This window comes from Vicugna pacos, chromosome 3 (genome assembly GCF_048564905.1).
Source record: "Vicugna pacos chromosome 3, VicPac4, whole genome shotgun sequence".
Classification (NCBI taxonomy): Eukaryota; Metazoa; Chordata; class Mammalia; order Artiodactyla; family Camelidae; genus Vicugna; species Vicugna pacos.
In genome coordinates this window covers 10,987,497-11,014,174 of record NC_132989.1, presented here as the reverse complement: position 1 = coordinate 11,014,174, position 26,678 = coordinate 10,987,497, and the positions used below count along the sequence as shown (strand labels likewise).

Sequence of the window (26,678 nt, the reverse complement as noted above, 5' to 3'; positions counted from 1 at the left end):
GGTTCGGGGACCTTTTCCGGGGACATAGGCGTCCCCTCCCCCAGCGGCCTCCAGAGCCCAGGGGTCCGCCGCTGGTCGTGGTGACTCGGGATTTTTTTTTTTTTTTTTGCCTCCTAATTCGGGTCGCCGTGCCCTGCCCCCCGACGCACTCGGGAACCTGTCCCTGCCGGAGGACCTGGTCGCCAGGAGGCCACGGCTACTGCCTGGGCCGCAGCGGTTAGTGGGCAACGGCGTGGTCCGGGCCTACCTCGCTGGGAGAGGGTGGGCGCTGGTTTCGGTGAAAAGGGCCCTCTCCCCTTACCGCGTGTTGGTGTAAGAGACGGTTTCTAGCTTGAACCTTCTTCGGGAAGCCCCCTACCATCCCGCCTCATGCTCCCCGTTTTGGTAGCGTTGTGATCGTCCCCATGTTGTAAATGTTTAATGAGCATATGTCATGGGCAGCAAAGCGCCCGGCGATGAGTTCATACTGACGGCACAGATTCAGGTTTTAAAACTTAACAAGTTTTGTTCCCGAGTAGGTGGTGGTAAGCGGTAGAATCACCATTGGCGACGGGTTGAGGGGTCGGTTACGGGGAGAATGGAGAGAAGAGGAAACCCAACGTGTCATTGAATTCGGTGCTTTCCCTCCCTGATCCTGGGGACCTTCCGCCTTGAGAGGGAGCCGGATGGCGAGTGTGTGGGGGATCCAGTGAAGGGGTTGGCGGAAAATGTGAGGCGATTAAGGGGGCATGCGGCGACGCGAGGGGCGTGTGGCGGCGGGGGAGGGAGTGGCCGGGCCCGGCGGGCGGGTGACAGTTGGGTGCCATGCGCAGCTCCGCCGGCCCGCGGGCGCTCGTGGCCACTCGGCCTCGGCGTTCGGCGCCCGCCGCGGCGCTAGGGGTGGAAGGCGGGTGCGGGCGGGCGGCGCGGCCGGGAGTGTGTGTGTGCGCGCCGGTGTGAGTGCGCGTCCCCCCTTCCCGGCATTCCTCCGCAGCCGGGACAACGTGGTGCCTCCCCGCGCGGGGAGCGACATGTGACCGCCGACCGACGCGCCCCGCGCCCTCCTTCTCCCTGTTCGGCTTTTGGGTCCATTTCGACCTGGCCCCTTGGGGGAGGTGGGCGTGCAGGAAATCCCAGCAGAGCCGTGTCATTGTGGAGAGAGCGGCGGTGCAGAAGATGGAGCCCCTGGCTCGGCCTCCCTTTACCGAGAACAGATCGTCGGCTTTGGTGGGAATTGCGCCGGCGCTCCTCCCTTTGCAGGCATGTAGAGATACCGTGGGGCTCGATTCTTTGGCCCTATTGTAGTGGACCGGTACTAATAAACGCGCTTGGAGCTAGAATGATGGCTTTTGGTTATAGCCCTAGTGCATTTTCAAAACTCCTCCCCTTCTGTAGTCGCTGATTGAAGCTGACTGGCTTAAACCATCAAAATGGGGAAAGTTGAAAGGGGAGCTTAATGCTTTCACATGCAAAAGAATAGAATCACTCGTAGTCCTAGGGAAAGAGCCAATTCTGAAAATGGCGTGTTGTAATTTTTATTTCTTTTAAGGTTGCTTCATTTGTAGGAGGGGACATTTGGGGTTTACTAATAGTACCTCAAACCATATTCTCTTCCTTTTGCCCTCCTCCCCTTCCCCCCTTTTCCTTCCAGAACCCTCTTATGCAAAGGGCAGTGCTGAAACCTCCATTTTCTTGCAAATCCCTCCTGATCCACCCACAGAGGGAGGGAAAGCAACTTTAAGACACTCTTTGGTCCTACCCCCCTCTTTAAACTCTAAGGGGTATAATCATCCCCAGGAGAGAACACTCCTCAGAAGTTTAAATGGGGCTACTCACCGTAGCTGCTGCTGCTGCTTAGCTAATGGTGAACCTGCCTTGTGGGTTTTAAATCAGCCATGACATCAGGTAGTATTGGGTGCCTGAGCTGGCATTTTGTGCAAATCCAGGGGCCCTTGATAGGGTGCGTCACTGGGGTTATTGATCGTGGGAAGAAGACAGCTTGGCTGGCATCTGGCCTTTACTTCTGAGTAGAATAAGCCAACTTGCTTTAAGTGCCCAAAGCAGGACTAAACCGGGTAGACTTACTCTGTCCTTGTTTTTCTGGAATCTTTTTTTTTCTTTATTCTATTTATTTATAGTTGTGTTAATTATCTTTTTTGTGGGGAGGAGGTAATTAGGTTTCTTTATTTTTAGAGGAGGTGCTGGGGATTGAACCCAGGACCTTGTTCATGCTAAGCATGTGCTCTACTGCTTGAGCTATAGCCTCCCACCTTTTCTGGAATCTTAAGGCAAGAAAATGTCTTGTCTACTCACTGGTTTTGAACATTTACAAGTCTTTGACAGAGCTCTGAATTGATCCAGTAGCTTCCCTGTTTAAGCCTGTTGTTAGGGCTTGGATGGTTTTGCGAGAGAATTGTGTGGTCAGGTTAGATGGTGGCCCTTTCTTTTGAAGTGCATGGATCGCTAAGGCCCTTTTCCAGCCCTGATTTTATTTGCAGCTTGGACAAGTTTAAATGTGACACCAATGGAGTGGCAGTGTGGTCTTGGGAAATTTTGTGTTCTGTGATGCATATGTTTTTGGTGCCTCATAAGCAAGCTAAAAGCTTTCCAAAGCTTGCCAGATGCCTATTTTTAGCTCTCCTTTTGGCTCAGATGCCAGTATTTTAGTTCTTTAAGGGACACATGCAGTAAATAGTAATGAAAGATGTTTTGTGATATCTCCCCTTTCTTGTGGGGGGGTCTCTCTTCTGGTTTAAGCTTCTGTGTTTTAGTAGTTTTAAGTCTTGGAATTGCATTTTGGTTTTTTATTTCCCTCCCCTGGAATATTTTGAAAATGCTTAAAAATGTTTCCTTGTTCTAGGCACAACTCTGAAGTATGAGAGAGGCAAGATGTCTTAGTTAAAAGAAGAAATGATATATAGCAGAGGTTCTGGGGTCAAAACTGCATGGTAGCTGTACTGCCACCACAGTTCTGTGGTAGCGGTAGAGCTCTGTCTCCTTGGGCAAGATACTTTACCATTCTGTGCCTTGGCCTCCCCATTTGTATAATAGAAATTAAATTATGTTTTATCTGCCTCATTGGGCTGAATGAGCATTCGCTGTGATAATATGTGTAAAGTATTTAGCCCAGTGCCTGGTATGTGTTCACTGTTATACTATGTCTGGAAGACTGAAACTATGGGAATTTCTGGGACTTTTTCTGGGTTTTCATTTTCTCCACCTATAAAATGAGGGGGTTGGTGAATGCAGTACTTTCCTTTTCTGGTATTGTATCCATACTTCATGAAATATATGGGATCTATGTCCCTAAAAATGGACTCTTCCTTATCCACAGACAAGAAAGACATAGTATGGATAATATGGGTTGATGACTCAAAGAATTAGCTATTTTTACTTCACAATGTGTTATGAAGAATGTTTAAAATTAAGTTTTAATTTATTTTAACTTTTGTAAAGATTACCTTTTGGCAGAGTGTACATGTGCTCTCAGGGCTGTGGGGAGAGGCCAGTCTAACTGAACTAAACGTCGGCTGTGGCTAGTGTACATGCCGTAGGTTGGTGCTTGAGAATGTATCATCCCTACAAGCTTCTACCAACCCTAGAGGGGAATCAGCCGATTGGTTGTGTGACACCTCTAACTTTGTGTACTAAGAAGACTAACCAGGACTGTAATCTTTTCCTTCATTTCTTTTTAAAGGAAAGTCAGGGGTAGGGTCTGAGATTTGAAAATTTATGTTCTGGGCATCATTTTTTTCTGTGTCCCTTTGAAGTGCAGCTGACTGATGGCATAAAATAAAAATGTAATACCAGCTAACCCATGGCAACCCCAGCGATCTTCTGCCTCACTGAGCTGGCCCCAGGTAAACCTCCACTCTCTGTCTCAGTTTCCTTCCTGAGTTCCGGCCCTTTCCCGGGCACTCCCCTCCCCCACCTTCCGTTGTAAGGTTGTACTCAGTAGGAGATAAATGTGAATATGGGGTATCAGTCTTCACTGCGTGGAGATCTCAGCGTCAGAGCTACTTCATACCCTGGCTTCTTCCTTCCCCACCACTTGAAATGGACTGGGTGGAAGTAAGAGCTCTGCCCTGGAATTAAATAGTCTGTAATTTAGGGTTCTAGCTTTGCTTTTAACTTGCTGTGCAGTCTTGGGTAAATTACTTAGCCTCTCTGAGCCATTGTTCCTTCATCCTCAAAATGAGAATAATGGTAGTAACTATTTCATAGGGTTGTGAGAATCAAAGTATGTAATGTTTATAAAGCCCTTAGGATAATACCAGGTACAGAGCATCTAATAAGTGCTAGTATTTAATGATTACTATTTTAAAAATTTATAATAAATGATCAGTATTATTAGGAATGTTCATTCCACTTCTGATTCTGCTTGTGTCCAGCATTGTGGACACTAGCAACCCTCATACTTTTTCTGTGCCTGTGTTTCTTCATCTGTAAATTGAGGGAACTGGATGAGGTCTAAATGTCTTCAAAGCTTTTGTGGTATCAAAAACACTTATTTTCCCAATAAACCCCCCCTCTACAAAAGAAACCAAAGCAAAGCTTTTTTTTTTTTAAATTATGGAGTCATTGATTTACAATATTATGTAAGTTTCAGGTGTACAACATCGTGATTCACAATTTTTACAAAGCAGAGCTTTTTATACATGTATGTTAAGAAGAACTCCAGTTTTGAATCCAAACTCTATGAGGGCTGGAGAGACTTCTGGCTTCAGGAGCCTAGGCCAATTGCTTGGGAGTGCGTATCAGAGCAACATGGTAGCAACCTGGAATTAGGTGCCTTACAACGAATATGATAATAGAAAAGTACACAGTGCGGTCTACAAAAATTTCCCCCCATCAAATAAAGATTGAACCCATAACTAATAGAACCATAGATCTGTGAGGATAGAGGGACACATTGATTGACTGTGAGGTAGCAGTTAACCGATTTCTGAATATGAGAAATTCTACAGGACAAGTTATTGTATCAATAAATAAGTGGCATTTTTTAAAAATACAGCAAACTAGTGGATATAGCAAAAAAGAAATAGACTCACAGATACAGAGAACAAACTAGAAGTTATCACTAGGGAGAGGGAAGGGGAAGGGCTGTATAGGGCTAGGGGATTAAGAGGTATGAGCTATGTAGAAAATAAGCTGTGTATATTGTATAACACAGGGACAATAGCCAATATTTTGTAATAACTATATGTGGAAATACAACCTTTAAAAATTGTGAAATCACTATGTTGTACACCTGTAACTTATATAATATTGTACACCAACTACACTTAAATAAATGGCATTTTTAAAAGAGGAAACTATCATAGATGAAGAGTTGAGATATCAATCAAATGCATTATGTACATACATCTCGTTTGAATCCTGATGCAAACAAATAGGCTGTAAGAAGAAATTTTGGTGACAATTGAGGATATCTGATCATTTTAGATTATATTAAGGAGTTACTTTTCAGGGTTGCTAATGGCATTATGGTTGTTTGGTTTGTTTGTTTTAAACGACATAACTGGTTATGTTGTGCACCTCCGGCAAAGAACTGCTAGGTTGGCCTCCATAAATGAGGGCCTAAAGCTCTTTTTCTGTATTCAAGTAACTTTCTTTTATAAAGAAAGAACACAATCAGGACACCCTCTGAAGGAGAGAAGGGGAAGAGACCTTCCCCAGGAACCTTCAGTTGCCTGTCCCCCTCTTCTGGGCAGGCAGTCTAAGTTTTACACTAACTGGGAAATGAGTGTCTGCCTGGAAGGAGAGGTGCTTCAAAGGTGGTTCTGGGCCCTTGGCTTGGGAGTACTCTCAGCAGTCTAGATCCCCGAACCTCCGGAGGGGCGGAGTCTCTTGGCTGACCCACCCCCTGTCTGCAATGGAACCTAGGCTAGAGTAAGCATTTCAGAGATGTTACTCAGCACTCTTTCCCTCCCTTTGGGAGGAGGGTAGAGAGAGGAGGAGGAGCTGGCTTTAAACCACAAAAACCTTTAAAATGGAGAGGTCGGCAGATGGGAGTGCCCCTGTTTGCAAAATCCAAGACAACCTCAAAGCGGGTAATTAGGGTGTTGGGGCCTCCAGAGGGCTCACAGACCTCTCTGGCTGGTCTGGAGTGATCTAAGGGAGTGGCCAGGAGAGAGGATGGCCTTACCTTGCTAGGGGTTCATGAAAGAAAATAAGTAAACAGCAGGGTCAAGGAGCAATGAGCTAGGTGATGAGGTTTAAATCAGAACATGCTGTTTTTCTTGTTTACAGAATGGGACTAACCCCTGTACTGAGATTGTTTTGGGAATCAAATTGATACTGAGTTATGGAATAGCCCATTTCATGACTTAAAATGTCCCACATAGCATGTATCTGGAAGGAACTCTAATTTGAAAAGATACACATGCCTCAGTGTTCATAGCAGCGTTGTATACAGTAGTCAAGACAGGAAAACAACGTCAATGTCCACTGACAGATGATTAGATAAAGAAGCTGGTATATTTATACATTGGAATACTACTCAGCCATAAAAAGAATAAACTAATGCCATTTGCAGCGTTGTGAATGTATCTGGAGATCATCATTCTAAGTGAAGTCAGCCAGAAAGAGAAAGAAAAATACCACTCTTGTGGAATCTTAAAAAAAATAAAAAGACCCTAATGAACTTACCTACAAAACAGAAACAGACTCACAGACATAGTAAACAAACCTATGATTACCAGGGGAAAGGAGTGGGAAGGGATAAATTGGGGGTTCAAGAAGTGCTAATATTAACTACTATATATAAAATAGATTAAAAAAACAAATTTCTTCTATATGGCACAGGGAACTATATTCAGTATCTTGTAGTAGTCTATAATGAAAAAATATGAAAATGAATATATGTATATGTGTGACTGGCTATGCTGTACAGCAGAAATTGACATATTCTAACTGACTACTTCAATTAAAAAAAATTCCCACACAAATGTAAGTGGTTTAGATTCCAGAAGATCCATTCCAAAGCCAGGTACAGTTGACCCTTGGACAATATGGGGTTGAACTGCACAAGTCCATTTATACAGATTTTTTTTCAATAAATTCTAAACTACTACACTGCTGTATTGAGTCCATGCTCATACAGAACTGCAGATGTGAAGGAGCAGCAGATACGGAGGGCAGTCTGTAAAGTTACACGTGGATTTTTGACTGAGCCCAGGTTCAGTGCCCCTAACTCCCCTGAGTTGTTCACGGGTCAGCTGTATATGTAGTTTGAGGTAATTACCATGCCTATCCTAAGTGAGGCTGGCTTATCATGAGTTAGGTTAATTTTCAGGTAGCACTATTTTTAATAGTTGCCAGGGCCAACTGGCCAATTTCTCACGACAGATAGCCTATGGAGAATGAGAGGGACCGTCTTGACGTGGCACCTTCCCTGTGGCTGCACCTTTGGACTGGCAAAGCCCTTGTTGGGGGTGAGGAGTGTGGGCTTTTATGGTGAATTTTGTAAAGCTGGCCAGATGAACCCGACATGTGGCGAGGGGCATCACCATCTCACTTTCAGATGACCCCTTAATCAGAGGCCTTGTGAACAGGGTGCTTTGTAACAACCTTCCAAATGTTGGGGTAACCACCTTCCCCTCTGGACTCACATTCCAGCAACTCAGGGTAGCCTTTTCTCTTCCCTGCTTTAAACATGAAGTTGCAAGCTTCTCAGAGGAACTAAAGTCCCACAGTTGCCGGGAGCCGTCTAGATGCATGGTCCACCTGGGATCTGTGGTTTTTGCTCTCCTTTCCACATCCACTAGCTTATTGAAGCTCCTGATGACCCCAAGATGAGTAATAGTGATACTGCAATTATCCCATGTAATCTGCTAAGCAGGCGCTCTTTTTATCCCCGATTCACAGATGAGGAAAGTGAAACACAGGACAGGTTAATAAGCAGCTGTGTCCTTCTCATTGCTCATACCAAAAAACTTTGGGGTCATCCTTTCCACCTCTATTTCTCTGTCACCTCATGTCTGATTTACCAGTACATCCTTTTGGCTCCTAAAAACTGCGATGAAAGCTAGATACTTCTTACAACTTACTTGGCTGCCAGCTTGGTCCACACACTGTTGATTCTCACCTGGATGGTTGCAGTAGCCTCTGGACTGGTCTCCTAACACTCCTGCTCAGAATCCCCTCGTGGTTCCGTATAGCCCTAAATCCTTGTGGGTGAATCCGTAGTCCTTGGAGGTTCCTCTTTATCTGGCTCCCCAGACCTCCCCTGCCCCAACCCTGAATTCTAACTTCATCTTTCACCACTTTTCTCTTTCAACAGCATTGGTCCTTGTTTTCCTGGAGCATGTTGTGCACTTTCCTGCTTCAGGGCTTTTGTTCTGCGATGCTCTTCCTCCAGGAAGTCGCACAGCCCACACCCTCACCCTCACTTTCTTCGTGTCCCTTCTCAGATATCACTGAGATGGAGGGGCCTCCCCAGACCACCCTATATAAAATAGCAAGCCTATACCCTGTACTCTGTATCCCTGTCTCTCTTACCCTACTTTATTTTTCTCCTTAGCTTTTATCACCATTGGTTCAGATAGTCTTTGGTATTTGACCACTGCTTTATCCCCAGCACCTAAACATGCCTGCCATATAGTAAGCAGTTAAGTGAACATTCAATTAATGAATGAATGGATGAATCTCATACTTTTAACAGCATCATTCACATTTTGTCTGTCATAGAGGATACCACAGTGAATGATAAAAATCTCCGTTGGCAAAGAGCACACACACTCAGAATGCAGAGTGGAGGAAAGCTGCAGAATTCTTTAGGCAGGGAGCACCCAGTTCAGTCTAGGTCAGAGAAGTCTCTCTGGTGGAAGCAATGCCTAAACTGAAATAGAAAAGATGGGTAGGAGTTATCTGAGCAAAGCCTGGGAAGAGAGCTCGTTCTTGGCTGATGAAAGGCCCTGAGGTTCAGGAAAGTGAGTAATTCTCTGTGGCTGTAGTATAGATGACTGGAAAGGTAAATTCTGATTTTAACAGGAAGGCAGTGGAGAGCCTTTGAAGATTTTAAGTACGGAAGGACATGGTCTGGTTTTACTTTTAAAAGGTTGCTTTGGGCACATGGCAGAACCTCTCAGGTTGAAAATAGATGATTTGGGGTGTCCTGTCTGATCCTTTGGGGCAGGGTTCCCAGATTACAAAAGGGAGCAGAATTCCAAGTCATTTCTGAAGTATAGGTCTAGGGCAGTTATCAGCTGTCGTCCCTCAGGGTTGGGGACCAGCTCCAGTTTATGGGATTTCTCTGACCTTTCAGAAGGCCACATTAGCTGGAATGCATTTCAGTTGCTGGAAGAAGCACAGTTGCTGATGGACTGGCCAAGGCTGAGTTCACGCTCAAGTGGAGATCCGCTCCTCGCCTGCCACCACTGCTGCATCTAGGCGGGAAGAGGAGGTGGTGGCCCTGAAAGTAGTGGCAAGGGGACAGGCTTCCAGGTGGGAATCCCCACCTCCACCAGGGGAAGCCCCATGCGACAGGACTTCCTAGGTCTATAGCTAGGCTGCCTGCCACCAGCCTCTCTGCAGCTCGCCTCTTTGGGCTTTTCCACAGATAGCTGTGTGCACAAGGTTTCCTACCCATCAGAAGCCACCCACCTCCACTGAGATTTGAACTCAAATCTCTTGGCTCCCACTCTGGTTGTTTTCACTCCACCTTTGGAGGATTAAGTAGCCTGGGGTGGTTGACCGTGAACTTTGGAGTTAGTCATCCAGTTTGAGTTGGCCAAGCCACCTACCAAGTGAATGCCCTTGGTAGATTGGTAATTTCTGGGCTTCAGTAAATGGAGTTATATCTGGAGTATTCACGTACTGGGATCACTGAATGTGAGCGCTCAGCCGGAGCCTGGCTGGTAAGTGATAATCATGAGTATTGATGGTTCCTCTTTTGAGGACTTTTGAATTAGACCCAGGTCTTCAATTTGCTAACAGAAGTCAAGTGCTGAAGCCAGGCTTCCTCTCTTCCTGGGTCCTCTCTACTCCTTGATCCCTGCTGTTTAGTCCTGAGCATACACAGGAAGGCAGCTCATGCCACTTAGAGCCAACTCTTCAGACCCTGCCCTAGGCTGTCATGCAACTCCATAGTGGAAGGGAATTTAAGGATTACTGGGGGCTCTAATCCTGCTATGAGAAGCACACATTGTGGCACTTGAGAATACCTTAGTGGTAGGATGTTAGTGAGAGACGGGCTCAGGTGTTCTGTAGTGAAACTCTCCTGCCCTGACTTCGGTTTCTTTCTGCAGCTTTGGATTTGTTTGGGGGAGTGGAGGTCTCTGCTTTTCCTGTTCTGTATACATATTTACAGCGATATGAGGAAGAGAGACCAGTTGCATGGATGGTTTGGGTTTTGCCCAGAGTGGAGATGAGTGTAATGGGTGGGGTTTGGACATGGTGAGAACCAGGTTGGGTGTAGGAGGCTGGATGCTGCTTCAAGGGAATGTGGGAGGCAGACAGGAAACCAGGAAATAAACAGAGGCAGCAGCTCACTGGGACACATAGACCTTACTGTGAGGAGGGAATGATTGAAGAAACTAGAATTATTTTCCTCAGAGAATCAAAGTTTAGGGAGGGTGGGAATGCCAGTTGTTCTGAATTACAGTGTTCGAATAGACCTGCTTCATGTGGCCTTATGGGTAAAGCGCTGATGACAAGTGGGAGGTGCGGGGTCAGTAGGTTTTGGCTCTGGTCAAGTAGAAACTTCCAGCAGTGCTCCCAAATGGATTCAGCTGCCGCAGCAGGTACTGAGTTCCTTGACATGGTGATAGTATTTGAAAAGTTTGCATGGCGATTTGCTGTAGGGCTCTGCAGTGGTGAAGTTGTACAGAGTACTTTCCTAGATTTGTTCGTTCCAAAATTTTTGAGTACTTGTTAGGTGTCAGGCCTCAGAATTCAGGAGTAAACAAGACATTGCTGCCATGATGGGGCTTTTATCCTGAAAGACAGAAATTACAAATGGGCATATACTCCCCTCACCTCCTGAAGTCCAGTCCAGCCTACAGACAAGGTTTGATTGGCCTTACATTTAAAAACAATATAAAATAATCGTCCATGTTTTAAAATCAAGATGTATTTGGAAACCTGGAGATTTACAACTTTTCTTTTAGAAGTCAGACTCTGAATTTACCACACACAAAAAAATTGAATTGTATACTGTAAGTTGGTGAATAACATGGTATGTGAATTTTATCAATAAAGCTGTTATGGGAAAAAATGAGAAGACCTGGTCACAGTGAGCCTCTGTTTATGACTGTTGTCCAGTGGCAGGATCTAGGTTCCCTGAGAGCAAGATCTAGCTCCTTTTAGATGAGGATGCCTGCATGAGGCCTGTGGGCCCAGGCTTTGTATGTTGTATCATACAAAGAAGAGAGGACAGCAGTCTGTCCAGCCCATAAGCTGTGGAGCAGTCTTCTTCAAGAAGTGTTTGAGAGGAGAGGGTGGGGAAGACTTTAAGGCCCAGGGCAGGAACTGCAGTCCCTGAAGGGGGTCTCCTTACCCACCTCTTTGAGGGAGAGTGGATGTGATGGGGAGACCGGACACCACTGGGCATTGTGGCCTGAGGCCCCACAGCAGCAGTAGACAGCTGTCTTGAGAGCTAACTGCTGTTTGTTGAGAGAGATTTCATCTAATGGGAATTGCTTTTCCCCACCTGTTTGGTCCAGCTTTAGTGTCATCCCCAAGAGCTTGGCTGAAGCTATGAGATTCTGCCCTAGACTTCTGGGCTGAGGTGAGCTGCCTTAGAAGGTTGTGAGTGCCCCCAGCAGTATGCAAACAGTGGTAGCCCATCCCTTGACAGGAACGTTGTTAAGAAGGTTTAGACGTCCTGTGCCGAGTTAGATTGAGTAGTTGCTGAGAACCTCCTTCTGGCCCTGAGATATAGAACCTAGCACTGGTGGAGGCCAGAGTCCAAGTATCAACCAGTTCAGTAGATGGGAAAGCCGATCCATCTCAAGAGATGGTCTTGAGTATTCAGAGTCCTCAGGCTTACCTGAGAGAAGGACGGGGTTTGAGTCTGGCGTTTGTTTGTCTGAAAGGAACTAACTTGGCTGCCACCAAAGTGAAAATCATTCATTTAACACATTTATTTCAGTAACCTGCTAAGTGTCGTTAGACCATGGAAATAAGACAGAAGGGGCCTGCCCCCATAGTTTACATTCTATTGGGGTGACACAGTAAACCACCAGGTAGTTCTGGTTATCTGTTACTGCCTGAAAAAATCACTGCAAACTTAGTAGCATAAAAAACAACCCTTGTATTCACTGATTCATGGGGCAGGATTTGGACAATGCTCAGCTGGGGGGGTGGTTACTTTTCTGAGGGGGAAATAATTAGGTTTCTTCATTGATTTCAGCTTGGAGGAGGTACCAGGGATAGAACCTGGACCGCCTGGGTGCTGAGCATGCGCTCTACCACTTGAGCTATACCCTTCCCCTTGGAGGGTGGTTGTTTTTTATATGGCAGTGATAGAGTTGGCAGGCCCTAGTCTGGATGGCCCACCACAACTTCATTCACACGTTTGGAACTTTGACAGGGATGGCTGGAAGGTTAGGTTCAGCTGGAACCAGAGTGCCTTCTGGTGCCCTCTTCAGTGTGGTGATTTCAGAATAGTAAGACTTATTACTTAGTGGCTTGGGGTTCCCAGAGGAAGTATTCCAAGAGACAGGAAGTAAATACAGTCAGTATTCTAAAATCCTGGGCCTAAGCACTTGGCACAACACCACTTTTGCCATGTTATTTTTTTTTAACTTTTAAAACTTTATTTTACAATATCTTTTTTTTAACTGAAGTATAGGTGATGTACAATATTGCATGTTGTAGGTATACAATATAGTGACTCGCAATTTTTAAAGGTTAGGGTATAGTTATGAAACATTTGCTATATTCCCTGTGTTGTACAGCACATCCTTGTAGTGCCGTATTATGTTGATAGAGGTCATAGAACCCGTCGAGAATGAGGGGAAGGGGCCATGGACCCTGCCTTTCAATGGGAGGAGTGTCAATTTGCTGCCATTTCTAATGCTGGTTGGCAGTTTCTGATAGTGGTTAAGTGCTGTAAAAGAAGCAAAGTCAGGCAACCAGGGGAGAAATGGTGAGGGCATCTTCAATCAGGGTGTCAAGAAATGCCTCCAAGGGTGAGCCAGGGTGAGATTGAGGAGAAGCCTGGTGATGAGCATTCTAGCCTAGAGGAAAGCAGGTACTAGGTGATAATGAGTTCAGAGTTCTCCAAGGAACTGACATGAGAGGCCTTTGGAGTCCAGCTCAGGGAGTTTAGATCTCACTCGGAAAGCAAGGGAAGAGGTGGCACAATCTGATTTCATTAGGACCCAGGATTCTTTGTTATGTGGAGAATGGACTCTGGTGGAGGCAGGAAGAGGTCAGGTTAGAAGCAGGGAGACTCCTTGGAGACTTCTGCAGTCGTCCAGAAAAGAGATGGAGAGGAATGGATGATGGCATGGTGACTTTGGTCTGATTTTTTTTAGCTAATTTACTGTCCTGTCTCATCCCACACCCTGCCCCCTGCTCCAGACTTGGCCACTTTAAGAGGAAGTTTTCTGATTGGTATTTACTTACTTCCTCCCCTCTTTTCATACTGTCCAGAAGCCAGATCAGTTGTGCCAGTTAATTAGAAGGGTGGCCTGAGGCAGGCAGGGTCTCTTGGCCCCAGAGCCAGGAGGAGTTTGAATGGTTTCCCTGCCTGAGCCTGCTTCCCCAGGCCAATTACAGTCTCCATGCTTGGGTTGGAGGTGGAGGGAGGATGTGGGGTCAACAGCATGGGGCCAGGGATGGTGGGGTCTGGGGACAGAGAATGAGCCCCACCTGGACTCTGTCATAGTTTTCTGTTCCTGACTTCTTGTTGGAAACTGTGGTGGCTTTTTTATTTCAGGTAAGAACTTCAGGGTGGGGTCAGAGCAAGCTGCCTGAGCTGAAAGTCTGGGGATCCAAGTTCTGATTTCAGCCCTGCTCTCTAATTTCTCCTGGATGGGCCTCATTTCTCACGACTTGTATGAAGGGATTGGATCTGTGCTCATGAGTATGTTGCTGATCCATCACTGATGTGCCTTTATCATGTCCCTGTGCTTAGCCAGGTGTCCTTGAACCTGCCTTGTGGGTAGTTTGCTGAAGACAGATGCCGTAGGGAACCAGGCCAGAATGCCCTAGACTCACCAGTTCTCACTTGATTATCAGACTTCTGAGCCATCACACACATCATTCATTATATTGGTTCATTTTCACAACCCTATGGGATCTAGCTATAGGTACGATCTTCATTTTACAGACCAGAAAGTTCAGAGAGGTTCAGTAATTTGCTCAAGGCTGAACAGTAGTTAGCTAGTAGCTGGGATTCCAGCCCATAGTACACGGATTTCAGAGTTCCTGCCTTACTTACCATTTGGCTTTGTATTCTCCCAGAGCACAGAAGTAGACATACTTTACCCGGAAAACTTTCTGGGAGAGGATCCACACAAATCTTCAGACAGCAGGAATCTGTACACGGCCCTGGTGGCTCAGCCTGCAGATTCCAACCCTGCCCTCCCTGGCCACCCTCTGTGGGTGTGAGCCAGTCCCTGGATCTTGCTGGTAGCCCTAGTCCCTCTTCCCACAGAGATGGTCCCCTTCAGCTCTGTCAGGCCATGTGCAGTCTGCTAGAAAGAGCCGTGCTGACCTTGTGGTTTCTCTGGCATTGCCTCTGGGCCAGTGGGAGGGGTTGGGGTGACTCTCTACTGGCATTGGGAGGCTCTCTGGCTCTGGGTTTCCAAAGGGAATGGGAAATAATATTATGTGTTGGGTCTTTTAACTTCTTTCGAGGGGAAATCTTTTCTACTTATTCAGACAGCGCCAGTGCATTGTAGAAAAATGTCCGAGTATGTTTTAGTGAAGAGAAAACAAATCCCTTCATAATGTATCTCATCAGCTGCCATAAATACTGCTAAGCAACCATATGCTTTTAGATCAGTGCTACCTAAATACAGTGCAAGGAAGGGAAGGACACATTGCGAGTTCAGGATCTACAGATACAAACTACTGTATATAAAGCAGATAAACAGCAAGGTCCTGCTGTAGAGCACAGGCTGTACAAGTTGTATATAGGTTATTACAAGCTATATATTCAATAGCTAGTAATAACCTGTAATGAAAAAGAATGTGAAAACTAATATATGTGTTACTGAATCACTGCTGTATACCAGAAACTAACATAACATTGTAAGTCAGCTATACTTCAGTTAAAAAAAAAAGAGATATAATGCAAGTCACGTATTTAATGAAAAATTTTCTAGTAGTCATATTTTTAAAAAGTAGAGACAGGTGAAATCAACTTAAATATAACCCAAAATAATCAGGATTTCATTCCAACATATAATCAATATAAAAATTATTGTTTGTGCTTAGGCTTTGAAATCTGATATGTCTTTTACACTTAAAGCACTTCTGAATTCAAACTAGTCACATTACAAGTGTCCAGTATCCACATGTGGCTAATGACTTCTGAATTGGACAGCACATTTCTAGACTTTGTGAGTCATGCATACACAGACCCATATGTATGTTTTGTATATATTATATATAGACACACACTTAAAAAGTGAGATCATAATATTTTGTGAGCCAAATTTTTTCCCCCACTTAGAAACATAGGCTTTCGGAGGCACAGGTTTTTATAACCTTCAAAGCAGCCTTGGTAAGGAAGGTCACATTGTCCTGATAAGAAAGGTGAAGAAACTGGCCAAGTACTACGTAGTTGCCAGTGCAGACTCACACACCCCAGCTCTCTGCCTGAGGTCTCTGCTTTTCCACTGCCCCCTGCAGGCTCCTGGAGTTTGTCTGCAACCACTGAGCCCGTTTCAGAATTCACATGGTACTGCGTGCATGCACACCACCCTTTGCCGAGGGGAGCAGGCGCGCCATACAGGGATGCAGTGTTTAAAACATACACAAGTACAAAGAGGAAACTAGTGAGGGTTGGGCAGAAGCCTGTACTTGTGTTTGTCCTAGGGTGCCCCCAAGCCCACAGCACATCCCCAGTGGAGGCTGGCCAGTAATAGGAAAAAGACTAACTAGGCTAGAGTAGGTGCAGAAAGGGACATGGGTTGCCCTGGGTGAGGTCAGGACTTAGAAACCTTAAATGATCGATTAGTTTATCAAATGGTGCCTCCCCGACCCTCCAGAACAGCAAGGACACATGTGCCTCACACCAGGCCACTTTTGTGGCAAGAACTTCATTCCTTAGCAGGTCTGAGATTTGGTTTCTTTTTCTTCCTCCCCTTCTTTCCCCACACCCAAATCTGTGCCTTGGTTTTTCAGCCTGTAAAATGGGGCTGCCTTCTAAGTATATTAGTAGTCTGCTGCTGGCCATCCCCTGCCCCTTCATAGGAGAGCTGGGATGAGCAGCAGACCTTGGATTGGCCTTCAGGTAAAGGTGACCAGATTACTGATAATTGGATCCACGGAAGCCAGCCTTCCTCCCCCATCACTGTAGCACCCAGCAGCCTTGAGCCAAGTCTCCACAGGCTAGGAGGGGCCTGCTTCAGGTAACAAGGAAGTGGCTTGGTTTGTACTCCTGGGCACTCTATTGCTCTGAGGTGGGACACTGTCCAAGGTGGCCTGCCACAGCTAAGGATTCTAAGCCACCATCCTTTGTTATCTTCTGGGATCTAGTCACTCATCATATCCTTGGATTGAAAGGGTTGGTACTGCCTTTGGAATAGCCTTTTGAGACTTTACAAAACACTTTATTCATATCTCACAGTGCCCTTGAGGTGGGTGGTAATTGACCCCTTTTATGGAGAAATTCTTTCTCTATAGGCTCATGGAGATTAAGGGACCTGCCCAGTTTCAGAGTTAGAAACTGGCAGAGCCAGTCCCCTTAAAGCACAACTAACAAGGAAAAAATTTAGGAGAGTAAAAAGGAGATAAGCATCAGTCTTCCTATTAAGTAAGATATTGCAAAGAAGGCACTTTTCATACTTATTAAGGGCTCAATAGTAGCTTCACGATTTTTATTTTTTAAAGATATTTGACTTTGCCAACCTGTCTATCCAGGAACTGTGGGCATAGCAGTTTATCTGCTGAGCGGGAGGCTCTTGCTGAGTATGGAGAAGGAGAGGTTTGAGGGCAGTGGCAGCCTGGGAGTGCCAGACTCCTAGCTGGGAGTGGAGAGGCTGCTAGAGCTCTCCATTGGCTGCAGCTGGGCTTGTAGTTGCTCTGGGATGTTCTCTGCCATTCCAGGTTTTCCCTGTCACACTTGCTAAGTTGCATTACCACGTCACTGCCCCTCTGTGGTGGCAGCTCTTTGGAGATCCTAGAGTTGAGGAAGGCCAGGGTCCAGAGGAGCTTTAGAAGCCATCTGGTCGCTTCTCATTTTGCAGGAAACTGAGGCTATCTATTAGCCAAAGTCTTTCAGGTGGCACCAAAGGAATCAGGGTACCCATGCTATAGTTCTCTCTTTCTGCCTTGTTCCTTCAGGGAAAGAAATGGGAGGCCCTTCGAATGGTTGGTGCTGAAGGAGCAGCGCTTAGAAGAGGGACTAGGCCTGGCAGCACAAGCCCCAGTGCAGACCTTGTACAGATGCTGTCAAACCTGGTCCTCCCGGTATAAGCCTTCACCTTTCTTCCCTCCACCACACTGGGCCAGCCGTTGACACCCCCGAGCCCCTAGAAAGCCAGGGAAGGCCTGCCCAAATGGAAGTATTGCTCAGAAGTGCTCAAAATGTCCTGAAAAACAGGCCCACCCTTCTCCTCTGCCTTACTGATGAGCTCTTCAAGACAGAGCTTAAAGCATGGTTCTGAGAGGGATGAGGAGCACTAAGCAACATCCAGGATTAGGTGCTTAATAAGGTCACCAATGAGCTTGAGATAGGGTGGGAAAAATTGTCAGTGGCCTCAATCATATAACTCAGAGATACCTATAAACTTCCACAATAATAGCTAACAAGTATTGAGTACTTTCTGTGCGCTAGGCACTTTTCCAAGCACTTTACAAATATCAGCTCACTTAATCCTCAGAATCTCAGTAGGTTAGAAGCTCTTCTCATTTACAGAAATCACTGAGATAGAAGTGGCAGAGCCAGAGCTCTGGAGCCCAGGGTCTCTCTTAACCACTGCACCGCCCTGCTGCTGGTGGGGGTGTAGGGTGAGCCAGGCTGACCTTGGGGAAGTAGCAGCCCAGTGCTCTCCACAGAGGCGGCCCCCATTCCATAATTCTCATCTGTGTTTCTTTCTGCATTTTGTTCTTCCTGGGCCTTGCTTTAATCTCTCTGGAAGACCCTAGGCCTAAGGGTTGCAGGTCTTTCTTGGGGTGAGGACAGAGTGATCCCTGGAGGGAAAGTGCATTGAACCCACCACCACCCAGCTCTCCTGTTAGTCATTAGTCTCATGGGCTGACCCTTGTCAGTGTTACCCACTTCTGTATCCACAGTACATAGTATGGGCTAAAAAGTTGTTGAGATGAAGAACATTTTTCAGTCATTGCCAAACTGGAATTGTAAATACTTTTTTTGTTGTTTTGTTTTCATATTCTAACATATATATAGTTGAAGTATAATCAGTTTACAGTATTGTGTCAGTTTCTGGTGTACAGCACAATACTTCAGTCATACAGGATTATACATATATTCATTTTCATATTCTTTTTCACTGTAAGTTACTACAAGATATTGAATATGGTTCCCTGTGCTGAACAGAATGAATTTGTTCATCTATTTTATACGTATTAGTAAATATGTTTTGGCTGCTGTCCCTTCTGACCACAGCACATGTTACTAATTGATCCTGTCTCAGAATCCTCAGTACAGCATCTCAAGCAGCTGAGTTCAACCAGTTACAATTACAGGTGGAGTTAAGATCAAGGTGTTACATGAGCTGAGCCCTCAAAGGATAGGGACTGTCTTGTTTCCCATTACTTCCCCAGTGCTTGTCACATAGACCCTTCATGTCAAGTTCCATGATAGAGTGGCAGAGACCCAGGGTTGGCATTTCCAAAAGCAAGTTGATATTCTTGGGACAAGCCAGGAAGCTCATTGTGTCTCAGTTCTGTCTCATTCTGTAATACGGGGAGAACCATGTCTACCCTTCATACCTCAGACTGAGATTTTGAGACTTAGCTTCAGTGATAGGTTAGAAGTACCTTATGAGCTGATCAGCCGTGGTCACCAAGGATAAGGAAAGGTAATTTATCTGAAAGGGTGGTTTATGTTCTGTTCACCTCTCCTGCCTGTACTCTGTCCTATAAGGTCTCTGCAGTTTCTTTCATCTTCTCCTTTCTGATCTGCTGGAGGAGCCAAAAATTCTCCTGGGCTTGGTGCTGGCCAGAGCCCAGGCCTTTGGGTTGCAGGTGGCCCTAGAGCGTTGTCTTCACAATAAACAGTGCTTTGATTCCTGACTGTCCTTTGCCCTTGTTTCCTGTGCTGAGTGGCATTATCCTTGCCTGGCAGGTGAACTAACAGGCTCAGAGAATTGGATTCTGGTGCTGATGGCTTCAGTCCCGTGCAGAATCTGCTTGAGCTGGAGCCCTTTGGGGACGTAAAGAGCATAGTGTCTGTCTCCCGCAGTGCTGAGACGCCTAGGGTAGCCCGCACTTCCAGATCCTTGGGGTCAGCTACTGTCTCAGGATGTGACCTTTAGCTAGGCACCTGGCCTGAGTCTCTTCTAAAATTGGGATAGCTCCGACATTGTGAGGATTTTTTAAAATGCCCAAAACCTGCAGCAGGAGGCCTGAGGCAAATGCTTACTGAGTGGTAGCCATTATTTAACGGACCCAGACTTCAGGGCATTGGGTGAGCAGACAGCCAGGCTTTGGGGAAGAGTGGGGGCTCTTTGGCTCTAAGGAGGAGGCAGGCAGTTCCCTTCAGAAACTTCATTCTTCTAATGGCACAGCCATAGTTGGAAGCCCTTTGTGAAACAAAGCCGTGAACCCAGCTTAGACTGATTTTTTGCGACCTCACGTCTGTCAGGACACTCAGCTTGTGGCTTGGTCTGCCAGTCTTGGTTCCTGATGCTGGAGATTGTATGGTGGGTAAGAGTGGTTGAGCTCCTCATGCAGCCCTCCCCTGGCTGCTGTCTGTGTGTGTAATTAAAACACTCCTACTCTTAATGAGCTAGTTAATTCCTGTCTGCAAACGGGAGACCCTGGACTGGGACTTGGAGAGCAGGGTCCCTTCCTGCCAGTCTCACTCATCGGCAGTTCAGTTCTCAAACATTAATTGGCATCAGCATTGCACAGGAGTCTTGTTAAAACCGCAGATGCCCAAACTGATTCCTGGAGCTTGGGGGAGGCAGGAATCTGCATTTTAACTTAGATTACTGAAGTGGTATTGCAAGCCCGCTAGCTCACCTGTTCCTGTTTTCACTGCTGTGAAGAGTTTTTCATACAGCCTTCTGCTCAGGAAATCCAGCTGAGTGGGAGGTAAAGTAGAAAGGGGGCTTAGGTTCTGTTTCTGCCAGAATAGTTCTGCTGTTTATTTTTCTTTTCAAGAAATTATTAAATACTAAATACAAAAAAACATAAATGTGGAGTAAAAGAACACTGAAACAAGAACCCATTTACCTGCTACCAATTTAAGAAGCACAGTTCTCTGGTGGGAATGCAGTTTGGTGCAGCCACTATGGAAAACAGTGTGGAGATTCCTCAAAAGACTAGGAATAGACTTACCATATGACCCAGGAATCCCACTCCTGGGCTTGTACCCAGAAGGAAATCTACTTCAGGATGACACCTGCACCCCAATGTTCATAGCAGCACTATTTACAATAGCCAAAACATGGAAACAGCCTAAATGTCCATCAACAGGTGACTGGATAAAGAAGATGCGGTATATTTATACAGTGGAATACTACTCGGCCATAAAAACCGACAACATAATGCCATTTGCAGCAACATGGATGCTCCTGGAGAATGTCATTCTAAGTGAAGTAAGCCAGAAAGAGAAAGAAAAATACCATATGAGATTGCTCATACGTGGAATCTAAAAAACAAAAACAAACAAACAAACAAAAACAAAGCATAAATACAGGACAGAAATAGACTCATGGACAGAGAATACAGACTTGTGGTTACCAGGGGGGTAGAGGGTGGGAAGGGATAGACTGGGATTTCAAAATTGTAGAATAGATAAACAAGATTACACTGTATAGCACAGGGAAATACACACAAAATGTTATGATAAATCACAGAGAAAAAAATGTGACAATGAGTGTGTATATGTCCATGAATGACTGAAAAATTGTGCTGAAAACTGGAATTTGACACATTGTAAAATGATTATAAATCAATAAAAAATGTTTAAAAAAAAAAGAAGCACAGTTCTGAATACTAAATGTGTAGATCAGTGTCCCAAGGCAAAAGAAATAAAAGCAAAAATAAACATATGGAAGTTAGTCAAACTTAAAAGTTTTTGCACAGCAAAGGAAACCATTGACAAAACAAAAAGACAATACAGAATCGGAGAAAATACTTGTAAATGATGCAGCCAATACAGGATTAATTTCCAAACTATGTAAATAGTTCATACAACTCAGTATCAATAAAACAACCCAATCAAGAGATGGACAGAAGACCAAAAGCTATATTTCTCTAGTAAAGACATACAGATGGCCACCAGGTAAATGAAAAGATGCTCAACATTGCTAATTGTTAGAGAAACACAAATTAAAACCAGAAAGAGGTATCACCTCACTCCAGTTAGAATGGCCATCCTCAGAAAGTCCATAAATAACAAATGCTGGAGAGGGTGTGGAGAAAAAGGAACCCTCCTGTACTGTTGGTGGGAATGTAAATTGGTGTGGCCATTATGGAAAGCAGTATGGCAGTTCCTTAAAAAACTGAAAATAGACTTGCCATGTGATCTTGCAATTCCACTCCTGGGCACATATCTGGAGAAAAGTCTTAATTTGAAAAGAAACCTGCACTCCAGTGTTCATAGCAGCACTGTTTACAATAGCACTATTTAAAAGACATGGAAGCAACCTAAATGTCTGCCAAGAGATGAGCGGGTAAAGAAGATGTGGTACCTAGAGAGAGAGTGGAATATTACTCAGCCATAAAAAGAATGAAATACTGCTATTTGCAGCAACCTGGATGGACCTAGAGATACACCAAGTGAAGTAAGACAGACAGAGAAAGACAAATATTATATGAAGTCACTTATATATAGAATGTAAAAAATAAAGCAAATGAATTTATTTGTAAAACAGAAACAGACTGACATAGAAAACAAACAAGGGGAAACGGGGGAGAGACAAAGTAGGAGTATAAGATTAACATACACATTACTGTATATGAAATAGATAAGCAACAGGGATTTACTGGATAGCAGAGGAAACTATATTCAATATCTTGTAATAACCTATGATGGAAAATAATCTGAAAAAAAATAGCTGAATTACTTTGCTATACAGCTGAAACTAACACAATATTGTAAATCAACTATATTTCAATAAAAATTTTAAAAAATACCAAATGTGATACTATGGTTCTGAGTAACCTCTATCAGAATTAACAGTTGAAACTCATTGGGTTTATCAAAATAACTCCAGGTGTGTTCAGAGAAAACCTACCTTAGAATTCCTAAGCAGATTCTTGGCCCCACCATTCCTGAGCAAAAATCTCTGGAGGATGGGACCCAGGAATCTGCATTTTGACAAGCTCCTCAGAAGATGAATAATTCTTTTGCATCCTGGAATCTTAGGACTAAAGGCTTTTGTAGCAGTGGTTTCGTAGGTAGTTTGTATCCCTGGAAAGTGGTTTCATCTTAAGTTGTGATTAGCATTATCAATGAATGTAGGGGTAAAATCAAAGGATGTTAGGATTGCAGATGACAGGATACCCCCACCCCAACCACAGGCCTCTGAGTGGAGAAACTGAAGGCACTCAGAGGGGAATTCGTCAAGCAAGGGCTGTGGTGTTTGCGCCAGGACTGGCATCAGTCTCCCAACTACTAGCTCTGGGTCCTGGACGTCACTGCCCCACTGTCATGGAACATGGGGGCAATGGTCCTTCCTTCCTGCTATGACCAGGTTTAGCAAGTTAAAGTACAGGATAGGATGCCTAGTTAAATCTGAATTTCAGATAAGCAGCAAATAATCTTTTAGTATAAGGTGTCCCAAATATTGCATGGGACATACTTAATCTAAGAAATGACTTGTTTATCTGAAATTTGCTTAATCTGGCAACCATAGTCCTTTTTTTGAAGCCCCATACAGATTGAAGAATTGCTTCAAAGAGATTTAAGAAAAAAACCCACCTACCATGCTCTGTTTAACTGGGACTTCATTTAAGTTCTTAAACAATCCTGTGACAAGCAGCTATCATGAACCCCTTTCATAGTTTCAGTAAACAGGAGGTGAAGTCTGGCTCTAGTATTGTCCATGTAAGCTGCCTTTCTGCCTCCTGATGAACCTGTGGCTCAGTTAATGCCAGTCAGGTTATGAGCTGCATGAGAGACTGGTCAGATTTGACCATTTCGCCTGGCCTTGTGAAGTACTTAATTGATGGCAGCTGGTGGTTAGAACATTCTCATATCGACTCCAGAGTCCACGTTCTGTCTTGTCTCTTAGTCCAGCGGCCTAGTAAATTGGTGGTGGAGGAGGTGGGTTTTGGGTAGGGGTCAGATCCCCTCTACATTTGCTGAAGAGGGAGAGATGTAATAGGGCAACTGTGAGCAAGGGTGGGGAACCCGCAGGTGGACACCCTGTCTTCATATCCATGGCGTCCCAGGGCTCTGCTCTTTCCCAGTTAGGGTATGGTATGAGCACTGAAGAGGCCTCCAAGGCTGGCCCAAACTCAGCAGCAGAGCCAGATCAGCTGCTTCTGGGAAGCAAGGCCTATATCTGGCTGGACTGAATTGGGGGAGTTAGTCTTTACCCCAAGAACTCCCAACTCCCCTTGTGCTTCTGAGCCATTTGATGAGTCTCTCCCATTTTCTGTTGCTGTTTTCCGGTTACCAAGTGTCCCCAGCCTGCATGGCTAGAGCCATTAGGACCGGAGAGCAGGAAACTGAGGCTTGTGGGGGTGCCCAGTCTGCCACACTGCATAGATGGTTGGTCAGGTCCTCCATGCCTTCCAGAGGAGCCGAGAGCCTCCCTGGAGAAGTGTGAAGAAGTAAAGTCGCCGGTGGAGTCCCATCCACTTCAACCAGAGCACCCCTCCTTTTCTGTCATGAGTTCCAGTTCCATGTCAGAATCAGAGAAACTTTCCGGGACTCTATTACAGCACCATCAGTACTTACGGGGAGCAGTACCTGGAATGCTTTGGTCCCTTGAGGCCCTGTCCCCTACCCTGTGAGTGGGTGTAGTTGCGCACAGAGCCTATTCTGCTGAGTGGGAAAATTGACTTCCTGACTTGTGGGAAAAGCTCTGGGTTGGGAGGCAGAAACGTGATTTTTCAGTGCCAGCTCCACAACAATTTACTGGTTACTTTGGGCATAGCCTAGTCCCTCCTGGGCCTCAGTTTTCCTATCTACAGTAGAATGAGTTCTCAGATCCCTTCCAGCTTCTCCAGTCCAATAACAGAGATAATCCAAAGTAATTTAATTTCTTGGGGATTCAGAAGCCTCTTGCAGCAGAGAATGTCCTAGATTTGGGACAGTAAAAATGAGTTTGCGTTTCCTGAGGGTGGTGGGTGCCCAAAAGGATGAGAGAGCACCAGCTTTGATGTCTGCAGTCTTCCGCTTCAGGATGAGGAGGCGGGGCGGGTGAGGGCAGCAGAGCACACAGGCTGCCTTGAGGATTGGCCTGCCTCTCAGGACCTGAGAGAGTGCTTGGGAGCCCACAGACTGAACATGGCTTAAAGAAGGGTGTTTTGTGTTTTTTGGTTTTTTTTAATGTGAACCCGTTAACAGTATTTAGAAAGTGGGAAATTTCTCTCCCATATCAATTTTATTTTTCTAGTTTTCTTGAAAATTCAGAAGCTCTAGCAACGTAAGCCTGTGTTCATGGGTGGAGCTCTGACTGCTCTTTAAATGCCCCCTTAGCTGGTGCCTGTGCTTCCCAGCCAGCCAGCCATGTAATCTTTACGGTATGTCCTGGGGCCTGGAGGCGTTAAGTCTGGGACCTCTGGAGAGTTCCTGTGCTGTTTTGTTTGCTGCACTCCCTCTCTGTCCTGTTTCCCACAGCTGATGTCTGGTGTTTGGGTTGAAGCACACTGATTCCCACTCCAAGAAGAGGGCATAGGTCTGGTCTCCAGGGGTTGCAGCTGCCAGGCTGCACAGCTGTGCCGTTCAGACATAATCCAAAGGGGTAATTAACCTCTTGTCCCAGAAGACAATGCTCTGGGAGTCCTTTGATGAGCACCCATACCAGTGTAAGTTTCTTCATTCAGCAAATACTTACTGTGGGCCATTCTTGTACAGGCTGCAGTTCTGGGCTCCAGGGGCCAGAGAGCAAGGTAGAGAAGATCCCCACCTCCGTGAAACTCCCAGTCATCGTCCACATAGGGCATGTTAGTGAAGTCCAGGGTGGAGTCAGGCTGTACCTGGGTTTCAGTTCCAGCTCTGCTTCCTACTGTGCAGGTGTACTCTTTGAGCCTCAGTTTTCTCATCTACAGACTGGGTCATCATCATCTTACTGCCTCCTAGCATGGCTGTGAAAAATAAATGAGCTACTGCATGTAAAGAACTTCAGCACTTTGCAGGGGTAGCCTGTGGGCTCAGTGATTGATTAGTCTAGTGGGAATGCAGCTGTTTCAGGGGCTAATGAGTGCTCTGAGAACTCCACATGATAGACTGAATTAGAACTTGATCCAGCATTGCTAGTTGGGGAGTTAGGGAAGGCCTCCTTGAGAAGAATTTATGCTGAGATCTGTGAGTAATGTACACAGAATTATATACTATGTGACCGTGGGCAAGTCTCTTCCCTCAGTTTAATTTTCTGAACAACTGGAATGTCTTTTTGCAGCAATTAAGCGAAGTCACACATAGCAACTTAGACCAGCTTTTGGCACCTAGTCAGCACCCATTCGAAGGTGGCTGTTAGGATTACTATTCTAAATAGAACCAATGTCCTCTTCAGGAAGGCTGGGTTAGAGAGCTGGCACTTGGAGGCCCGGGGCTTCATTGGCGGCTGTCGTACTTCAGCTGTGATGAGTATTAATTAGCTCTGGGGCAGGACTTCAGGAACTGGTACCAGTAGTGTGACCACAGCCACCCCCGGACAACAAGGTCCCTGTCTGGGCAGGGAGAGTGGGGACACTGGGCTGCCTGGGTCACCACAGGCTAAAGATAGTTGACTGGGCTGGGCCTGGGCTGGGCCTGGGCCGGGCAGCATCATGTGACCAGAGCCCGGCGCCCCTGCCCCTCCTCCCAGGCCAAGGGGCGCAGACTCTGCAGAAGCTTCCTTTGAGTGGAGCCTTAGGATGGTCTGACCTGAATGTTTCCCCCTCTCTGCCCACTCCTTTCCACACAGGCATCCTTCAACCCCCTCCTCTTTCATCTACGGGTCTGGGGAAAATTAGGGTGGGAAGGCTGGGCAGAGAGAGGCTTCTGAGAGGTGGTGGCAACAGTAGGAATCGGTAAACAAGGTGAGGATGGTTAACACAGCATTTTTGTTTTTACTCTATAGATGAATGTTCCTGCTGGGGGAGGGGTGGCGGTGGTATTGGATCAGTGGGGATGGGATGAAAGGCCCTTGGTCCCCAAGCTCTTCCTCTGTGACTCCACCCCACCCCCAGGCTGGATGACAGCTGAGAATACACCAGGCTTTTCTATC

The 26,678-nt window shown here is 45.7% G+C and overlaps 1 protein-coding gene across 2 annotated transcripts in view; it reads left to right on the top strand.

The window, feature by feature from the left end:
* Positions 1 to 26,678, top strand: part of LARP1 (La ribonucleoprotein 1, translational regulator) — a 79,733-nt gene that overhangs the window by 25,941 nt on the left and 27,114 nt on the right. The gene's annotated exons all lie outside the window — the stretch shown is intronic.